This window comes from Siphateles boraxobius, unplaced genomic scaffold (genome assembly GCF_051911475.1).
Source record: "Siphateles boraxobius isolate OS27281-9 unplaced genomic scaffold, OSU_SipBor_1 26, whole genome shotgun sequence".
Taxonomy (NCBI): domain Eukaryota; kingdom Metazoa; phylum Chordata; class Actinopteri; order Cypriniformes; family Leuciscidae; genus Siphateles; species Siphateles boraxobius.
In genome coordinates, this window is record NW_027508876.1 from 3,047,497 (window position 1) to 3,068,527 (window position 21,031).

Consider the following 21,031-nt stretch of genomic DNA (forward strand, 5'->3'; position numbering starts at 1 on the left):
ACTCATGACTTTGAGTAACAAAGTGAGGTCATCAAGAAATCAGGGTTTGCTTCTACCTAGTAACAGAAGGATTTGCTGGATTATACATATGAAGTCAAGTCAAGTCACCTTCATTTATATAGCGCTTTTAACAATATAGACTGTTTCAAAGCAGCTTTACAGTGATAATAGCAAATTAAAGTAACAAAGATTGTTTTAGCTTTACAGCAGCTCTAGAATAAAGTTATTGTCCAGCAAAAGTTAGTTTTGATTGATTCACTTCCGTTGCAAAGATCATTAGTTATTAACTTCGGGCCGCTTACACGACACCGTTCTAACAGAAAACCCCTAACGCGCTCCGACCTGCCCATTCGCACAACAACAGTGCCAGGTGGCTCGAGAATGCAAAACTTGAAATAGGTTCCAAGGTGCAAGCCTTGAAAAAAAACAAAAAAACATTTTATCTCTGCGCAAGCTTTAAAAACGCAAACATGTGAAAACGCTGACGGCGTGCTCATGCGTATATCATACATATTTAGTCTATAGGTATGCGCGTTTGAATATATATGTGCATAGGCGTGTAGTCTTTCTTTAAAAAAAATACCCGTCTGGCCTTAAAAATGTAAAATACAGAATCCATCCGCGGAAGCGGGCGCAAGCACACGCACTCATTTTTTTTTCGCTGAGGAGCCAAGATTGTGACGACCAAACAGCAATGTTCAGCAACCATGGCAACGGGATGTTACGTCTCCTGTTCCCTCCTTCAGGGAACGAGGGTTAGATTAGTAACCTAGACGTTCCCTTTCAGTCGCTCACGTTCGACGTAACGTCGACATCACGACATAATTGGGATCCCATGGAAAACGCCACGGTTGCTGCCACATCCAGCACCCTACGCTAGACTCTAAAGACCCCCAAATGGCTGGGGCAGAAGGCCTGCGTAGAGGGAGTTCAAACTGCTGTTCTGTTATATCCCACACAGTGGAACTCTTTGAATAACACTGGGAAAGCGTGCCTTTCCAGGGGAGAGGGACGCTGCGGAAGCCACATCCTGCCTGAAGGGAGGTAACATGTGAGGAATACACATATTAGCTGGCCGGAGGGGCAGTGCAACATATGGAATGTCACTGGGGTGGGTCCAGCCTGAGAAGGGGGAGGCTACACCAGACATTGACGGCAGAGCGGACTCTGCCAAGGGAAAGACACAGGGTCACTGTAGGGAGCTGATAGTGGAAGAATACGCATATGGGATCGCCACAGGGATCACCACATATGGAACCCAGCCAAACACAAGTTACACAAGCATACAAGCACTAGGCCTGGCGTCGGACGCTCTGCAAAGTCCGACTGTCGAAGGGGTGCGAGGGAACTCTACAGGGCTTGCCTGAGTGGGGAACCCGACTAGAGCAGAAAGCGCACGTATTCGCTCCATGTGGAGGGGAGTGGCGCAGCAAGCAGACACTAGAGTGGGAACTTCGGTGTTACCGGCTGGTTGAAGCGAGCACACAGGAAGAAACCGGCTCAACATGTAGGCTATAAAACCTAGTGAACATGTCAGCCAGGCGCCGTGTGCCAGCGCCCAAGAAGAAGCGACACCCCTAGTGGAGTGTGCTCTCTACCCCGGAAGGCAGGCAAGACACGCCTTGGACTTTGTAAGCCAAGGCGATGGCATCCACTATCCAGTGGGCCATCCTCTGCTTGGAGACAGCCTTTTCCTTCTGCTGGCCTCCATAACAGACAAAGAGCTGATCTGAGATCCTGAGACTTTCTGAGATCCTGAGAAGGCAGCGCTTGCAGGTTCACCACCTAGTCCTAGAAGGGAGTGGTTGGAACCTTGGGCACGTATCCGGGCCGAGGTCTCAGAATCACGTGAGAGTTAGCCGGGCCGAATTCCAGGAGAACGATTCGTTGACCGAAAAGGCATGCAGGTCCCCTACCCTCTTGATGGAGGCCAATGCAACCAGGAGTACTGTTTTACAAGACAGAATTTTTAACTCAGCTGATTGCAGAGGCTCAAAGGGTGGTCTCTGAAAAGCCGAAAGGACCAGAGACAAATCCAAAGAGGGTATAGAGAGCGGGCGAGGCGGATTTAGTCTCCTCGACCCCCTCAGGAATCTGACGATCAGGTTGTGCTTTCCCAACGGCTTACCTTCAACACTCCCTATTAAGTCCTATTGTACCGAATTTTGGTTGTAGTTCCACCAGAGTTCCAATGGGGGTGATCGCCAATGAGTGCAAAATTAATGGGAGTCTATGGAGCTAGACAGCTAAATTTGTCTCTTTCACCCTATTGCCGTTGAGAAATCTCAGATTTGATTGTAAGTTTTGCAAGTTCAACAAGGTTCGGGACGTGGTGGAGGGTTCCACGCAAGCTCGACCTTATCGGCGGCCCGGGACAGCATAGCCGCCCATTCTGGATCAGACTCGGGCAACAGACTGAAGCTCCCACTTCGATGCTGCTATCAACATCTGATCGTCAGGCGGAGCCCCAAAGGACAGGGCTGGTCGTCCATGAGAAGGGCCAGCGCATTCTTTTGAAGGCTCCAACAGCGGCAACGCTTGTGAGGCATGAGGGACCCACGGAGATTGCCTCGGCGGGGAAGTCCTTGCGGTAATATTCAGATTACCCTGGCCATGCACAGACGTAGGGCTATTCTGAGTTCCAAAATAGACGCTAGATCGGGGAATGGGCGAGGGGACTGCACCTCCATTGAGGTAAGCAAGTCTCGATCTTAGCGCTGTCATAGTCTGTGTTCCCATTGCGGGAATATGACTATTCACAAAAGCTGCCTCAGCGTGCTGAATGCCCAAACACGAGAGGCAACTATTGTGGCCGTTTTCTGGCGCCAGCGAACGACCACACCCAAAAACGCACAAGCGGAATGACATCCTGAAAAGGACGCAGGGTCACGCTTGTGTTGCTCTTTTAGTTTGAAAAAAACTAAAACGCTGTCACACCAACACTGGAACAGAGTCTTTGTTTTCTCTCTTCTTCCAACGTAGCAGTCTGCAGAACTCAGAGTCAAACTAAACCTAGCCGTTATACGAGAGGGAGGAGGAGGAATCCACGGAAGACTTGGGAGACAATGACGACACAGAGGATGCAGGTAGACAAAACAGTAAACGTAACATACACTATGCTGGAGGTAAGTGATGAACGTAAATGAGAGTCCTTCCTCAAACGAGACCAGACAATGTGACAGAGTGATGTTTGTGCTTATATGCTGCCTGTGGTGATGAGATGATGATGTGCAGGTTCAGGTGATCATGAATGACGTGCAGGTGCAGGTGATTACTATTCAGGTGATAGCGATCTCTGTGATTGGGTGATTGTGGAGCCTGACTGATCCCTGACACCCATAAGAGCATTACAATAATCTAGCCTTGTTGAACGCATGAACTAATTGTTCCACATTTGTCATTGAGAGCAAATCATGTAATTTATATATATATATTAAGATGGAAGAATGTGGTTTTACAGAAACTAGAAACATGACTTTCAAATGAAAGATTAGTATCAAAGAGCACACCCAGGTTCCTAACTGATGACGAAGATTTGACAGGGCAGCCATCAAGTGTTAGACAGTATTCTAGGTTATTACATGAGGAAGTTTTTGATCCAATATTTAGAATCTCTGTTTTTTAAAAACAGAGTAGTAGGAGTTGAGTAGTAAGAATTTACTAGTCATCCAGTTTTCTATATCAGCTATGCATTCTGTTAATTTTATAAATTGGTAAGTTTCGTCAGGGCGTGATGAAATATAGAGCTCAGTATCATCAGCATAACAGTGAAAACTAATGCCATGCTTCCTAATGATATATTCCAAGGGTAGCATGTACAGAGTGAACAGCAACGCTTCTGGTACTGAGCCTTGTGGTACTCCATACTGAACTTTTGATCGATAAGACATCTCTTAATTTACTGCTACAAACTGATAACGGTCAGAAAAGTATGATTTAAACCATGCTAATGCAATTCCACTAATGCTAACATAATTTTCAAGTCTATTTAAAAGAATGTTGTGGTCAATAATGCAGCACTAAGATCGAGTAACATTAATAGAGAGATACAACCACGATCGGATGATAAGAGCAAATTATTTGTGACTCTAATGAGAGCTGTCTCAGTACTATGGTATGGTCTAAATCTTGACTGGAAATCATTGCAGATATCATTTCTTTCTAAAAAAGATACTGCCTTTTCTAGTATTTTTGACAGAAAAGGTAGATTCAAGATCGGTCTGTAATTTACTAATTCTGTAGGATCAAGTTGCGTTTTTTTAACAAGCGGTTTAATCATAGCCAGCTTAAAAGTTTTTGGTACGTATCCTAATGACTGTCAGGGTTGTTGCAGGATGCCGAAGACGAGGACACGGGAACTGAAGTATAGTTGATTTATTTACAAACTAAACATACAGGAACAGACAGAAACAAAGGAAACTCCAGGACTTCAAAAACACACAACCTTACATCGACGACTTAAATGAACAGGGACTAATATGATAATTAACAGAACACAGGTGACGGGAATAACTAATCAGACAGAGCGGGAAAACTAACAGGACCGAACCAAAATCACAAACACAGGGGAAACCAAGATCACAAAATAAAACTCAAACATACTGAAACGTGACAGTACCTCCCCTCTCCCCGAAGGCGCGTCCTCGCGCCGTATAACATCCAAAGGGGTGGGAGGGTGGGCGCCCTTGAGGCTGACGAGGGCATGGTGGTGCAGGGACGGGAAGCCTCCAGGGCGGAGCTGGTAGCTCGGGGAACCGGGGTGGAACAGGCTGTGGGCGTGGCCAGGGCGGAGCAGGCTGTGGGCGTGGCCAGGGTGGAGCAGGCTGTGGGCGTGGCCAGGGCGGAGCTGTCGGAGCAGGCTGTGGGCGTGGCCAGGGCGGAGCTGTCGGAGCAGGCTGTGGGCGTGGCCAGGGCGGAGCTGTCGGACCCGGCTGTGAGCGTGGCCAGGGCGGAGCTGTCGGACCCTCGGGCGTCCAGGGCGGAGCTGTCGGACCCTCGGGCGTCCAGGGCGGAGCTGTCGGACCCTCGGGCGTCCAGGGCGGAGCTGTCGGACCCTCGGGTGTCCATGGTGGAGCTGACCCTTCGGGCGGCCATGGCGGTGAGGACCCCTCGGCTGGCCATGGCGGTGAGGACCCTTCGGGTGGCCGCCCCCCCAAAATTTTAATGGAGAAATTGACAGGAAAGGGGGGATCCGGCAGCAACGAGGGTCTTGGGCTGGGCAGGACCAGCGGTAAAGGAAACTCTGGGCCGGACAGGACTGGCGCAGGATCAGTGGGCTCTGATGCAGGATCAGTGGGCTCTGGTGCATCTGGTGCAGGATCAGTGGGCTCTGGTGCAGGATCAGTGGGCTCTGGTGCATCTGGTGCAGGATCAGTAGGCTCTGGTGCAGGATCAACGGGCTCTGGTGCAGGATCATCGGGCTCTGGCACAGGATCAACGGGCTCTGGCGCGGAACTGGACGGGGCCAGCACATCATGGGACTCGGAACTGGACGGGGCCAGAACATCATGGGACTCGGAACTGGACGGGGCCAGCACATCATGGGACTCGGAACTGGACTCATGGGCCAGAGCTGATGTGCGTGTAGCCCACACACACAGAATCGCCGCACACATCACAATCAGCGCTGTGTCTTCTCGTGTGGACTCACGTGTGGTGTGTTCAGGCAGGCAGGCGATGGGTTCAGGCTCTGGCTCGAAGACTGGCTCCGGCTCTTGCTCGAAGACTGCCTCTGGAACAGCAGACACTGGCTCCGGTTCTGGCGGGCTTGGAACTGATTGGAGTGGGAGATCTTCTACGAGGTAGTTGGATCCACACGCCCATAGCGTGTGATCCACAAACTCATAAAAGGACATATTGAGGTCCTTCACCAGAATTATCTGGGCTAGCGGGTCCTTCAGACCACCCCAGAAACTCTGCTTCAGTTCCTCTTCATCCAACGTCACATCATCATAGAGCTCTAGGTAACGCCCCGCATACTCTTCTAATGAGCGCTCACCTTGAAAGAGGATTGGTGTGTGAAATGGTTTCACCTTTTTGTTCTTCCTCCTTTGGCTCATTTTTTTTGGCTCGGTTTTTGTAGGGTTGGTCGTTCTGTCAGGGTTGTTGCAGGATGCCGAAGACGAGGACACGGGAACTGAAGTATAGTTGATTTATTTACAAACTAAACATACAGGAACAGACAGAAACAAAGGAAACTCCAGGACTTCAAAAACACACAACCTTACATCGACGACGACCAACAAACACTGAGGGAGAACACAAGGCTTAAATGAACAGGGACTAATATGATAATAAACAGAACACAGGTGACGGGAATAACTAATCAGACAGAGCGGGAAAACTAACAGGACTGAACCAAAATCACAAACACAGGGGAAACCAAGATCACAAAACAAAACTCAAACATACTGAAACGTGACAATGACAAAGATGAATTAATGATATTAAGAAGAGGATCTATGACCTCTGGAGGCATCTCTTTCAATAGCTTAGTCGGTATAGGGTCTAACATACATGTTGTCGATTTAAATGATTTAACGAGTTTAGAAAATTCTTCCTTTCCTACAGTAATGAATTAATCGAATTTTTGCTCAACACAGATTGAAGAACAAAAAAGAATTTGTAGAAAAATTATGTAATGAATCATGTCACCTTTGCCATGCTCCTATTCTATATTCCTATCCTATTCCTATTCGAGATCCTCCGGCCACGATTAAAGTATTTTCAAAGGCATTGTTTGGAGTCTGTATTACTGCTGTGCAGCAGGTTATACAGAGATCTTACTTCCATTCTCAATTGAAACTGTTTAGTAGAGCACTAGAGACCTTATTCCTGATTGATAGTGTTCAAAAAGGTTGAAACATCAGCTGACTTAAAAAGGTATTGAAGTACGCTTAGTAAAGTATAAATTCATAGGTGTCTGGGACACTCGGTTTACCTTAAATCAGGTGTGTTGGGGGAAATCTACCACAGTACAGACAGGAGGTCACTCACGGGGATTGGAAGCTCCATCCCGATGTGGTCAGTCAGATCTAGGCAGATTTTAGGAAGCAAAGATGGACCTCTTCGCACAAGAAACAGTGCAATGCCCCGTTTGCATCTCACTGACTTCTCCAGCCCTCCTCGGTCTGGATGCCATGTCCCTTGCATGGCCCAGATCATTGACAGGTCAGTTTACATGACAGGATTTGTGTAACTAAGCGACAGAGAGCAACTGTTAAATACGCTATTTTATAACATGATAGTATGTCTAGTAAGCTTGTCTACTCTTCTGCTATGCACTCTGTTGGGTCATTTGACCCCAAAAGGTGTACTTCCATGATAAACTCTCTAGACAAAGAAACAAAAAATTTAAAAAAATTGAACTTTTTATTAATGATTTGATTGTAGAAAATCTGCAAAGGAAACAAGACAAAAAAGCAAAGAAGGAGGGCAAGAAGGAACGAAGATGGAGGAAGAGAAAATCCTCATAAGAAGAAAATCATCCCCAAAGAAAGAGAGAGGATGATGCAAATAATTAGGCAACAAGAAAGATTAAATAAAAGATTGATGAAACTTATAAAACAGTTAATTGGGGAAAAGCATTGTGAAGAAATTTGTTTAAAATATGAAAAATAAAAACTAACAGAGAGAGTTGATCTTCTTTTTACTGAAAAAAGAGAAACATTAACACTGTTAGAGATGGAATCAACATGCAACCCCGTAATTTTCTACAGTGTTGATATACATACATTTGCTGTAAATAAAAACAAAATAGAGCTTGCAAAACTGCAAACGTTCGTTATAGCTTTTAGTGCATATAGGTCAGAGTGAAGACCAAAACATACAGTATATAGCATTTGCTTTGCTGTGAAAATTGTTGAAAGTGTGAAAAACCGTTGCTGCAGGCAAGAAGAGCTCAGCAAATGTTCAGTTATGTCAACAGGCTTGCATCTACAAGGGACCAGAAAAAGAGGAACTTGTATACACCATTCTAGGAACACCAAGGAGCCTAAACTGGTTGATTTGCTGAATGCTGTATTTATGTTATGCCAAATGCTGTACTTAGAAGAAACCCTGTAACTCTGAAGAGTATAAAATGTGAAACTTTTGACAGTGACTTCGTGGTGACGACTTCTCGTGTGTGTCTTTTTTTTTATGCAGATTTTTTATTCTGTACTTTGTTATTAAACCGAAACCATTGAATGTGGTGAATCGTAAACCTCTCTAAAATAAGTCTCAGAGTAAATTTTCTTCATACCTATTATTTGAACCTGTATAATAATCCCATTGAGCCTCAAGAGCACCCGAATCCAGACTGAGTTTGGCATGGACTCCCCCAGAAATTTCTAACCAGTGGACTGCGCTCATAACCTGAAGGTAATGCCAAATCTTTTCGATTTGTAAAGGTTATGGAGATGAGTGATGGAATTATTAGTCATTTAGGGAAAATATAAATACAACAACTCAAAAGTATGTACTTTTTCTTTAAAAAAAGAGTATATACTTTTAGGGTGTAGTATAAGTAGGCGAATTGAGACGCAGCATATCGCTTGTTTCTGCTTCTCCTTCACCTGTGTTTTGATCCTGAGATTCTGTACTATTTCAGAAGATGCGTAATGGCACCCCCTACTGTATATCACTAAAAACATGGATTGCTGGAAAATTCTGAAAAAAATTCAAACCACTTTTATTACTTTTGTGCCAATAATAATGAACGTAACTTTTCAAGAAACTGATGAAAATATAAATTGAAACTGAAAAAAATATCTTTGAAACTGAAAAAGAATAAATCGCGGGCACATTTTTTTACTTCGTTCTTAATACACGGCATGTTTTGCTAACTATTTCTCATATTTCGTTCGCTGATCTGAACTTACAAATGCGCTTCCAGAATTTTCAGTTACGCTTCTGAAGTTTTCGTTTACGCTCCCTGAGTTTTCGTTCGCAGTTCTGACACATATCTCTCGTGGGGGCGGGGCTAGTAGCAGTGTGTTCTCATTGGCTTCTGAGTTTTTGATTGACAGCTTCGTGACCTGGAAGTGAAGACGTCAGTGTTGTGTTTACATGTTTGAATGTGAGCGTCTGTAAGCGCAGCTTTCTATTTCATTTTACTGATATTAAGTTTGTGTATTTATTTGCTGGTACACTATATTGTTGAGATGATTTCTTATAGAAGGAATAGTAGCCTACAGACGAATGATATCATTATCATTAGTCATCGTCACTATCAGGATACTGGATACTCGTGGTAAGTCTTTTTTTTTTTAATATATATACAATACTAATACTATTTATAATACAGTACTTGCTTTTTAAGGTGGTGAGGCATTTTAGAGCTCAGTGAGCCCATAACATTATACAGTGTTGTCTTGATTCAACTGTTAGCCCAATCATTACATGACTTGTTTATCTACATACGATTATGTCTTAGATTAGATCATAGTTGCTTCGATTAGATAATATTCCTCCCAGCCACCCCAAAAAACATTGGGCTACAGTACTGTACAGTATCTGTACTGTGTAGCCTACAGTACAAAAAGTACTGTATCAGACAATGACCGATGCCATTGGACCAGAGCGCTGTCAATCACTGCCTGATTCAACCTTGGCAATGTAAAGCCTTTTTTTACCATGCCAATAAAGCTATTTAAACCTGAATTTCTCAATTTCTGATGAATATGTGATGCAGAGTTTTTGAACTCAGACCACGTCTCTGTTCATGATATGTAAACACACAATTATTTTGAAGTATCACCCTGGTCACAATATTTATTCTGATTACTTTTGTGTGATAAAGATGACTGATAAAGCTATTATACGTAGCTAGTATGAGTAACAAAATGCTTTTTCTGTGTCCATATTTGACTAATAATAATGCAAAAATGTTCACTTCAAATTAACATTTCTGAGAAAAATGTTTAATCTTTAATACTCTTTAATAATAAATATATGTCCAAATTCAAAACTTAATACATGCAAGTAATTATGACTGAAAACATCCAGCAACTAGGGAATACACAGCCATGGATATATGTTTATATATAGGGCTATAACAGCCATCTACTGGTTACACAACAGTATTACAGATGATAAATGGTGCATGACTCAGATGTAAATATTTAGTACTGTAAAATCCCTTAAAACATTTATATAATTTGTTTGAAATAAATATTTTAAGTCTTCAACTTGTTACTGTATGTGGGAGTTCAAATCAGTTTGTATTGATTATAATATGTTTCCTTTCTCATTTTCCAGGGAGTTGAGCAACTTTTCCATAAACAAAATTCTGATGCTGACACAGAGGATGGAGTGATAGTACCAGAGATACACTGTCCACATCAGACAATAATCTTACTTTGTTCAGACACATCACATTTGAACGACTGGGATCTTGATCTTCAGACACCTGATTTATTTTGTTTTTATAAAATAGCAAATATTTTAATTTCCTCTAGATCAAAACAAACACAGTTCACAAGTACACAAGAGGTTGCACTTGATTTATATTAGTTTATGCTGATCATGGATTAGCATACCAACAGCATATGAATGTTAAGGGGATAGTTCACCCAAAAATACAATTCTCACTTATTTTACTCACCCTCATGCTTTCCCAGATGCATTTTACTTTCTTTCTACGGATAAACACGAATTAAGATTTAAAGGAAAGTAATCCATCTCTGCGAGTCCTAAAGATGCTTTAAAAACCACACACAGTGACCGTGATGTCCATGCGACCTCAGTGGATGAATCAATGCCTTCTGGAGTGAAACAATAGGCTAGACAAGAAAAATACTAATAATGTAAATTGTAAACCGTTTAAAACTATTAAAACTCACTTCCGACCAACTGTCATATGTACATGAATTACAATCCACTTGTATTATATGGACTCACAGAGATGGATTATTTCCTTAAAAATCTTTGTTTATGTTTATGTGAAGAAAGAAAGTCATATACATCTGAGATGGCATGAAGTGAGTAAATGATGAGAGAATTCTCATTTTTTGGGCGGACTATCCTTGTACCCACCCAGTCACTGCTTTGTTACTTTTACTATAACAGGAACTGTTCAAAGGATCATAGCATCATTTAAAATGTATATGAATTTTAAATATGTATTCTGTATTTGTAATTGTGCATTTTGTATAGTAATGTATATCATGATAATACTGTGCATTACATGTATAGTATGCAGGTAATGTTTTGTGGATTCTGGTCTTTCCTGTCACAACATTATTGCATCCAAGACTTTCACTTTGATACTTGTGTATATGCCGTATTGACAATAAAGAATGTACATTTATTTGAATTCATATTTGTAATTACTTTCATTTAACTGGTTGTATAAATCACAATTGAAACTGTTGATGATTGTTAAAATTTTAATTTAAAATTTTAAATGTTAGAAGATAATATTAACTAAATTAAATAACTAAATAAAATTATCAGCATGATAAAAAACATTCTTTGTGTGACATATGTAATGAAATGCCCTTTGAGGTCTGTATCATTTGACAACAGGCCACGATTGTAATTTTTATATTGTTTAAATTCCTCTTATGTAAGTGATCATTAATGTTGATGGTGTAAATGCATATGCTGACAATGAGTAATGTGATGGATATGGTTGCCAACCTTGATTACCTGGTTGAAGTGAAACTTTCTTCTTGACGGCTGAATATCACACACTATGCTAGTATTATTTTTAAATTGTAACAGCTCAACCTAATCAGAGCCTAACATGCAAAAGAATCATCAGAAATAAACAAATATTCTCCGAAAACATTGGACACTATACAATATTTTCAGTATTATACAGTAGGCCTATTTTAATGTACAATTACACCTGAATAGTGAATAGACTCAATAGATCTCTTGCACACCTAAAAGCTTCTGTCGACAAAGTAGTAGCAGCAGGTAAATACAGATAAAATTAAAAATCAAACATAACTTAATATCAGTAAAATGAAATAGAAAGCTGCGCTTACAGACGCTCACATACAAACATGTAAACACAACACTGACGTCTTCACTTCCAGGTCACGAAGCTGTCAATCAAAAACTCAGAAGCCAATGAGAACACACTGCTACTAGCCCCGCCCCCACGAGAGATAATGTGTCAGAACTGCGAACGAAAACTCAGGGAGCGTAAACGAAAACTTCAGAAGCGTAACTGAAAATTCTGGAAGCGCATTTGTAAGTTCAGATCAGCGAACGAAATATGAGAAATAGTTATCAAAACATGCCGTGTATTAAGAACGAAGTAAAAAAAATGTGCCCGCGATTTATTCTTTTTCAGTTTCAAAGATATTTTTTTCAGTTTCAATTTATATTTTCATCAGTTTCTTGAAAAGTTACGTTCATTATTATTGGCACAAAAGTAATTCCATATAAGTAGATCTCGATCAAAAGATTAAATAAAAATATAGGTATACTGAAGTATATTTCTGAGAAGTACATATATTTCTTAGAGGTACATAACATTTTTTTTTAAAGAAATATACTAATAGCACACTTAAAGGAGAACTCCGGGCAAATTTTAAGTTAATCTTGATCGTTAGACCTTTGTGAGTACTGTCTATAGAACGAACCGGATTGGTGCTTGCTACTCGGAGCTGTGACCGCGAATGCCCAGAGCTCCCACCCAGCTAAAACGGCAGCTATGGGGGCATGGACATAAAGAGCGTTTTTGAGCCTCTTAACAGACACAAAATGCAATTAAAATGTCTGTCCAACATGAACAGGGACCCTACATGTGAACAAGATGCGTTTAGCAACTTAGCCATTGTTTCAACTCACCTAAATAGTCTTTTAGACGGCAAGCTGTAGTCTCGCGCTGCAGTCCCGTGCTGTAGCCGGAAAAGGTAAACAGTGTCCAGGTGGTAGGAGCGTTGATCATGTGCGACGAGTTAAGATCAGAGTTGCTTATAAGTGAAGAAGAAATGGTTCGTGTTCGTGCCTTTCCGAATTGTGGCAACAGAATGCGAAAATATAAGAGCTTCAATTTTCATCGTCTTCCTTTTCATGACCTCGAGATTCTGCAGTTGTTGCTAGTTGTACTTCAACTTGATGTGCAAGCTCCCGTAGTACTACGCGTTTCGTTTCGTTTTTTTTTCTATAGTCAGTACTCACAAAGGTCTAACGATCAAGATTAACTTAAAAATTGCCCGGAGTTCTCCTTTAAGTAAACTAATTTTTCGTAAGGATACTGTCATCCAGGAAGTGAAGTGCGACTTGTGTTTTGGACTAAAACAGGGACAGATTGTAACAATTTAATACACTAGATTAAGTTGCCATTGCCTACATTTTCAGCACCAGCAAGGATGATTTTTAGCCTACTTTACTGAGTGGAGAGAATTTTTTGCCAGACGGGTTTAACCTTGAGTCCACACTGTGCCTGTTCACGAACAGAATGCTCTCTGACCTCATTATATAGAAAAGTTATAGGACAGGCAAACATTACATCCTCCGAATGCGAGTCATAGTTAAATACAACCTATTGTATCTAAGGTGGTAATAGTTAAAGCATAGTTAAAAATTGTAGGCCGCTGGACAGCATTCTTGAGTGCACAAATCATGTTGCAAGTAAATATCCTGGGTCGTGTTTAAGTATATTCCCGTCTGTTCTATCAGAACAGACCTGTGATCCATTTTTGGGCCGCTAACAGTTGAGAATAGCTGGTTTAAACCAGCATGAATCTAAGCCTAAAAACAAAATTATATTTAAAATTTGAGCTGTTTTTTTTCCCCCTCTACATTACATGTTTGTGCTGAGTCTTGGTCTTTATAACAGTTTGGTCAAACTGTTTTGTAGTCAGACACAGGAGTCTCGGGCTGTATCTAAAATCACCTCCTATACCCTTATTCACTGTTCCCTACATGACTCCACTAATAGTCTGCTGAATGAAAATGAGTGAGCGAATTCAGTGGGTGGACCATGGATGTTCTCTAGTCTAGCGGCAAGCCATTCAGTGTACATTGATTTTACACTCGTTTCTTAGGTTCATTATGGAATTGAATTGGTTTTGGATACAAACAAATTCTTTTCCCCTTAAATAGTGTGGGTATAGGGGTGATTTCAACATAGCCTTGGACTCAACCCAGGTGATCCGACAACCTGATCACAATTTTTGGACCGTTTCTCCACTTATTACGGCTATGTGTTTGCTCAAAGTCTGCACTCCTGTGGTCACTGCAGAGTTATCTTCTAGATACCATGTAGAGAAAATGCCAAACCAAGGTGTATTAGTCTGACTCCGAACAAAGGGAAAGTATAGCTTCATCCACAGCTAAAATGAACAGATTTCTGAAATTAAAACAAGGGACATTTCCTAGGTCAGTTGTCAAAATATAATTTAAATCTCACTTTTTTATAATCTATGAAAATAAATAAGACAATACATTTTTGTATGTTTTTTTGTGGGTTTCATGCTATTAAAATTAAGAATTATTATGATGTTTTAATCCAACTAATTTTAATACAATTTACAACAAAAAAACAAACAGAAAAATGGTAAATAAAACCATTGAAATTAGCAATAAATTATGATCAATAAGTCATGACAACATGTTTTTACATTACTTTTTAAGGTTTACAATTTTCAACCTTTTTTATAAGTTCAAAGATTCAACTAATTTAAGTCAGTTTATAATTTAAGTTGAAATTCCTGATACACCCAAGTTTTTAGTATATTGTGATTTTTTTCTTTTCATAGTGTGGATCATAATGGTATAATATTATAACAAATGTATGACTTTACAAAAACACATACAAAAGTATTATTACAAAAATAAGACAAAATAATGAGAAATAAAGCTGTATTTAAACGTTTTAATTGTATCTAATATTATAATTTTCACACTATGCTGTATACAGCATTTACAACTCGCTTAAAAAAGAAAAGTTCTGCTATAATAAAAAATCTGTATATTTGTGTGTTGTTTTGACATGGGGTCAGGACCCCAAAAAACTCTATCCTTCTCCGGAAACCTGGGACATCATGGTCACCCTATGACAGCACAACCTCAAATTCTTTGGAGCTGTTGTTTTAAATTTAAAGGATCAGAGATTTGAGGGACAAAAGCTACTGCTCTCTTTCATCACATACCTCAATAAATAAATAAATAAACAGACTGAAAATGCGCAAACCAATCAGAGCGACCAGTATGGGTGTGGCTACAGCTATATAAGCCCCCATTTTTGCCATAGAATTCAGATTTAATCTCCTTCAGCAAGTCACACTTCGCTGACCTCCGGTTTGAGAAGCCTTCACCACCGTCAAAAAGCCTTCAGCAGGACAGAGCGACCTGCTAAGCAGTTTGAGGATGCCAGCTTACTGGTTTTTGACTGGACACCGCCTTCAACTCGCTGTTTTGCTGTGCCATTCGGCGTGCATATATGGTGCATTAAAAAGCATTTCACTTTCTAAAAGAGCAAGTTTCCAAGCATTGTTGCAAATGCCTCAAGACACCTGCACCTCGTGCAGATGTCCTCTCTTCGGCACGGATCGTAACATCCTGTGCGCTTCCTGTCTGGGACAATCCCGCGCCTTCCGCTTTTCCTTTGCTCGGGCCGCGCAAGAAGAAGCGCCGTGGACAAAGAATGCCAGAGCGGACAGATGCGAGCGAGCACATGCCGGCCCAGTCCCTGCATGCCTCACTCTCACCCAGGGAAACCCCCTAACTGGTTCTGTTCACACAGGCAGACCAGTGCCCATCTCAGCGAGCAACCGGTGTCGTCTCTTTTGGCGGATCGGATGAGGAAGAAGAGAAGGATGACAGCCTTTCACTTGCTGCATCCGAATGCCGGGGTAGGCGGGCTCCATGAACGACCCCACACCCTCAACACAAGCTAGCGCCAGCGGCGTGAGATCAAACCTTGACGCTGAAATTCTCCGCGTGATGACTAAGTCCGTAGAAGACCTCGGGCTTGAGTGGTCTTCACCAGAGGAACCCACACGAAGCAGACCAGACGAATGGTTCCTGCAGGGGCGCCGACAGGCCCCTCAGCAGAGGCCCACCCCTTTCTTTCCTGGGGTACATGACGAGCCATCGAAGTGTTGGAAAGTGCCGCATTCAGCTCGTCTCAAACCCTCCACCTCCTCAACGCTCTCAACTGTCGACGGCGCTGTGGAGAAAGGATATGAGAGAATTCCCCCCCTCGAAGAAACAGTGGCCGCCCACATCTGCCCGCCCACAGCTATGGGGTAGAAAGCTAAAGCGACTCACCAGTCTAAGCCTTGGCGTACCACTTCAGGTCTCGCTGGCCAGGCTTACGCCTCCGCTGGTCAAGCTGCTTCGGCGCTTCACACTATGGCTGTCCTCCAGGTTTTTTAGGCCAAACTTCTACGCTCGATGGATGAGTCTGGACCTGAACCGGAAGCTTTCAGAGACCTGCGCAGTGCCACAGAGCTGGTTCTGTGGGCCACCAAATCAACCGCCCAGGCGATTGGTAGGAGCATGGCGTACTTGAAGGTGCTTGAACGTCATCTTTGGTTAAATTTAACAGAGATGAAGGATGCAGATAGGGCAGCTTTTCTGGACTCCCTTATCTCCACTGCCGGTCTGTTCGGCCCAGCAGTCAAAGCTTTCGCGGAACATTAAACAGAGGCTCAGAAAGCGTCGCAGGCTATACGTCACTTCCTCCCTAAACGATCAAGCTCTACTTCGGGCCGCCATAAGAAGGAGCCGCTGTCTCTCAGCCCTGCCCAGTGGCTGAAGTCCGTCACCGCTCTCGCTCAACAAAGCAACAGCAGTTTCTGGACGACGGGGACTCCGACCCAAGTTTGTCTTAGACCCAGAGCCTCCTAAGCCTTCCTAGCCACGGTGACAGGAAGGAAAAGAGAGTGTTTGAGTCCCGCCGAGGCTGGACCAACCTCCAAAAAGTATTTTACACGTCTCCCAGTGCCCTCTTTAGTTCAGGCGGCTGGGAATGTAAATATTGCAGTAAAGAGTCTGTTTTGAAACATGCACACCTGCAAACAAACTCAGTTTTTACGGCGACCAAAATAAAGCATGAAACGACTTTTTTGTCTGTTCTTCCTCCGGCTCGGGCTGGGGGTGTAAATGTAGGTTGTGTGCCCACTATAAAGTACGCACCCCTGCACATAAGCACTGTCCCCACAGTATCAGCTTTCCCTCCAGCTCCCGCTGGAAATGTAATAAATGTAGGTTGTGTGCCCAATATGAAGTATGCACCCCTGCACATAAGCGCTGTTCCCACAGTGTCAGTTTTCCCTCTGGCTCGCGCTGGAAGTGTAATGAATGTATGTTGTGTGCCCACTATGAAGTACGCACCCCTGCACATAACCACTGTTCACACAGTATCACAAACACAAAACAGCTGGGCGGCCGGGTCCCTATAACAAAGCGGCCCGTCCCCAGACTTCATTCAACCCCTTGCTATGCGGGCCAAGGCCTGGGAAGCCATCCCCAAAATATCAGAATGGGTGTTGAACATAATAAAACGAGGCTACTCGCTACAGTTTCCTCGCAGTCCCCGCGCTTTCTAGATGTGGTCGTGACATCGGTGAGAAGTGACGTGGCTCACGTCCATCGCACCAAAGTGTCAAAATTGTTAGTGAAAAGGGCTGTAGAGCCAGTCCCTTTATCACTAAGAAACTCGGGTTTATGACGTGCCTGTTCAGAATGCTGACAACCAAACAAATCCTCGCACAGATTCACCCAGGGGATTGGTTTTTCTCAGTTGATCCGAAAGATGCTTATTTTGACATTCAGATAACACCTCATCATAGGCCATTCTTGAGATTCGCCTTTGTGGGGGCAGGCTTATCAGTACACAGTCCTACCATTCAGTCTATCATTAGCACCCGTACGTTTACGAAGTGCATGGATGCAGCTCTCACCCTCTGAGACAACGGGGAGTGCGAGTGTTGAACTATCTCGACGATTGGCTGGTTATAGCCCAATCGGTGGTGCAGTTAATAACTCACAGATCCTGGCTCCTCAGTCATCTGGAATGCCTAGGTTTCAGGATCAATGCTTCAAAAAGCGTACTGTCTCCCAGCCAGAGTATATCTTTTCTGGGAACAGTCAAAAATTCTATACAGATGAGAGCGCAGCTGACGTCAGAGTGCGTGCTCACCATCCAGCGTCTAGCAGCATCATTTAGAGCGGGCGCTTGCACGGCTCTCAAGAGATTTCAAAGGATGTTAGGCTCCATGGCCTCAGCATCATTAGTACTCCAGCTGGGTCAACTGTATATCCGACCCCTCCAGCGCTGGTCGAAACCCTGTGTACCGGCTTGCAGGTGGCGATCTGGCCACTTACGCATCAAAGTGAACCACGGTGTGTCACAGCCCTAGCTCCTTGGAAAGCAGCCGACTGGTATCAGTCCGGCGTGAGTATGGGCATGATTTCGAAGAGGAAAGTGATCTGGTTAGATTTTTCCAAATGCTTCCAACAGCCCGGAGAGGCGCCTACACATAAACTGTCTAGAGATGAGAGCGGTCGCTCTATCATTAAAAGCTTTCCTCCCATTCATAAAAGATCACCACGTCTTGGTCTGGTCGGACAACATGTCAGTTGTTTCCTATATAAATCACCAAGGCGGGCTCAGGTCGAGCAACCTTGGCCAAACACATCTTGCTATGGGCTCAGCTCAACCTGCGCTCGATGAGAGCGGCGCACATGCCAGGCATTCTGAACCAGGGTGCGGATATGCTATCCAGTGACAATGTTCCCCCTGGGGAATGATCTCTTCACCCGCAAACGGTTCAGCTGATATGGAGCATCTTCGGCGAGGCAGAGGTTGACCTCTTTGCCTCAGAAGACAACGCTCGTTGCCAAGCATTTTTCTTCAAAGACAGGGACGCGCTGGCCCAAAACTGGCCACGCCGCCTGCTGTATGCATTCCCACCCATCACGATGCAACCTCAGGTCATCGAACGGATCAGGGAGAGCAAGTGTGCAGTGCTGTTGATGGCCCCACTCTAGAGGAACCAGCTATGGTTCTCCGAGTTGACTCAGCAGCTGGAATCAACCCCATGGACGGTACCGCTGAGGAGTAACCTCCTCACGCAGTGAATGGGACAATCTGGCATCCCTGTTGTGGGCTTGTGGGCCCTCCATTTATGGCCCCTCAACGGGTATAGGGTGCTAAATACCATTACTGAGGCAAGAGCGCCTTTAACCAGGCGTCTTCATGCTCTAAAATGGTCAGTGTTCTCCGGCTGGTGCACAGCACGGAACCTGGACCCCTACTTATGTGGAGTGACAAGGGTACTTTCCTTTCTACAAGATCTTGTGGACGCGGGTCGCACCCCCTCCACACTCAAAGTATATATGGCGGCCATAGCAGCACTTCACGCTCACGTGGCCAGGCAATCACTGGGAAGAAACTACCTAGTTGTGCGCTTCCTCAAGGGAACCAGAAGGCTAAACCCCCCTCGACCCCCATCTGTACCTATCTGGTACTGGAGGCCATGAAAGGGGCTCCTTTCGAGCTGCTTCAGTCTGCTGACCTGAAGCCTCTTTCACTCAAAACTGCTTTCTTGCTAGCACTGGCATCAATCAAGCAAGTGGGTGATTTGCAAGCACTCTCAGTGAGCGCTTCCTGCCTTGAATTCGGGTCCAACGACTCCAGAGTCATCCTTAAGCCAAGGCATGAGTATGTTCCTAAAGTGCTCTCTACTCCGTTCAGAGCGCAGGTCATTTCGCTATCAGCTCTTCCCTCCTCAGAAGACGAAAGAGACGCGAATCTACTCTGCCCTGTTAGGGCTCTCAGAGTCTATTTGGAGCATTCTGCCCCCTTCAGGCAGTCAGAACAGCTCTTAGTATGCTTCGGCGGCCGCACAAGAGATTTCGCAGTCACGAAGCAGAGATTGTCACGTTGTATAGTGGATGCTATCTCGCTGGCTTATGAGTCTAAGGGTCTCCGTTGTCCCATAGGCATCAAAGCTCATTACATGAGAGGCATGGCCTCGTCATGGGCATGGTCGAGTGGAATACCAATTCAAGATATTTATGTGGCGGCCGGCTGGGCTTCACCGTCCACATTTATGAGGTTTTATAACATGGAGATTCCCACTTTACAAGCGAGGGATCTTTCTGTATAAATAAAGTGGTTCAGCACATTTAAGCACACGTCTGTCCGGTCCTGGGTGAACTGAACTACAGTTCTATATATGATATAAGAAGGAGCCTGGACCTTTATGAGGCTGTTACAACCTTTATTTGGCTCTCACCGGTCTAGAGAATTCCCCCCCTCGAAGAAACAGTGGCCGCCCACATCTGCCCGCCCAGCAGTGAGGGCTCTGTGCTGGACGGAGCCAGCGGTGAGGGCTCTGAGCTGGACGGGGCCAGCGGTGAGGGCTCTGAGCTGGACGGGATCAGCGGTGGAAGCTCTGGACTGGAATGAGACTCATTATTATGCCACAACACCCACTGGACATACTTCTCGAAGTTCCCCCGAGGCCCATCTCATGTGTCTTAAGTAGTATGTGTCTTAAGTAGGGCTTTTCCAGGTGTCAAGCATTCCGCTGATGAAGATCCCGCCTCCCACCTACTCAACTCGTTATGGATGACTGACAAGAAAAACAGCCAATCATCGATGGCCTGCAAAAGGGAAAGTGAGAGAGAGAGAAGAGACCAAAAAAAAAGAAAAAACAATATAAACATGAGGACGTAACAAAGGCACATTCCTATATTTTCCCTATATGAGGCTCATTACTGATCTCGCCTATATTAGGACTCATAACTTTACTCTTCTATAAGCCTTGGGCGCTTGACCCTTGGCTATAGTATGGGGCAAAGTTGTTAAGCACGCACAGTTTTTTAGAAAAAGGTTCCCGTAGCGTAAGCTAACTTACACAATACGAGAGACCTCTCAAAAGGGAACATCTCGGTAACTAACGTATCCTCAGTTCCCTGAGACTAGGGAACGAGTATTGCGTAAACCGCTGTGCTACTGTGCTTCGATCAGGGAATCGCTTCAGTTGATTTAACCTGAATTGTATGGCGAAAATGGGGGCTTATATAGCTATCAGCCACGCCCATACTGGCGGGCTCTGATGCGATCTGGCAC

At 43.9% G+C, this 21,031-nt stretch overlaps 1 long non-coding RNA gene across 1 annotated transcript; it reads left to right on the forward strand.

Moving 5' to 3' along the window:
- Window positions 1-9,003: 9,003 nt before the first annotated feature.
- On the forward strand, window positions 9,004-11,296 carry LOC143751440 (uncharacterized). The gene is made up of 2 exons (XR_013207215.1): window positions 9,004-9,232; window positions 10,240-11,296. It is a non-coding gene; the product is annotated as an uncharacterized LOC143751440 (long non-coding RNA).
- The last annotated feature ends 9,735 nt before the right edge of the window (window positions 11,297-21,031 follow it).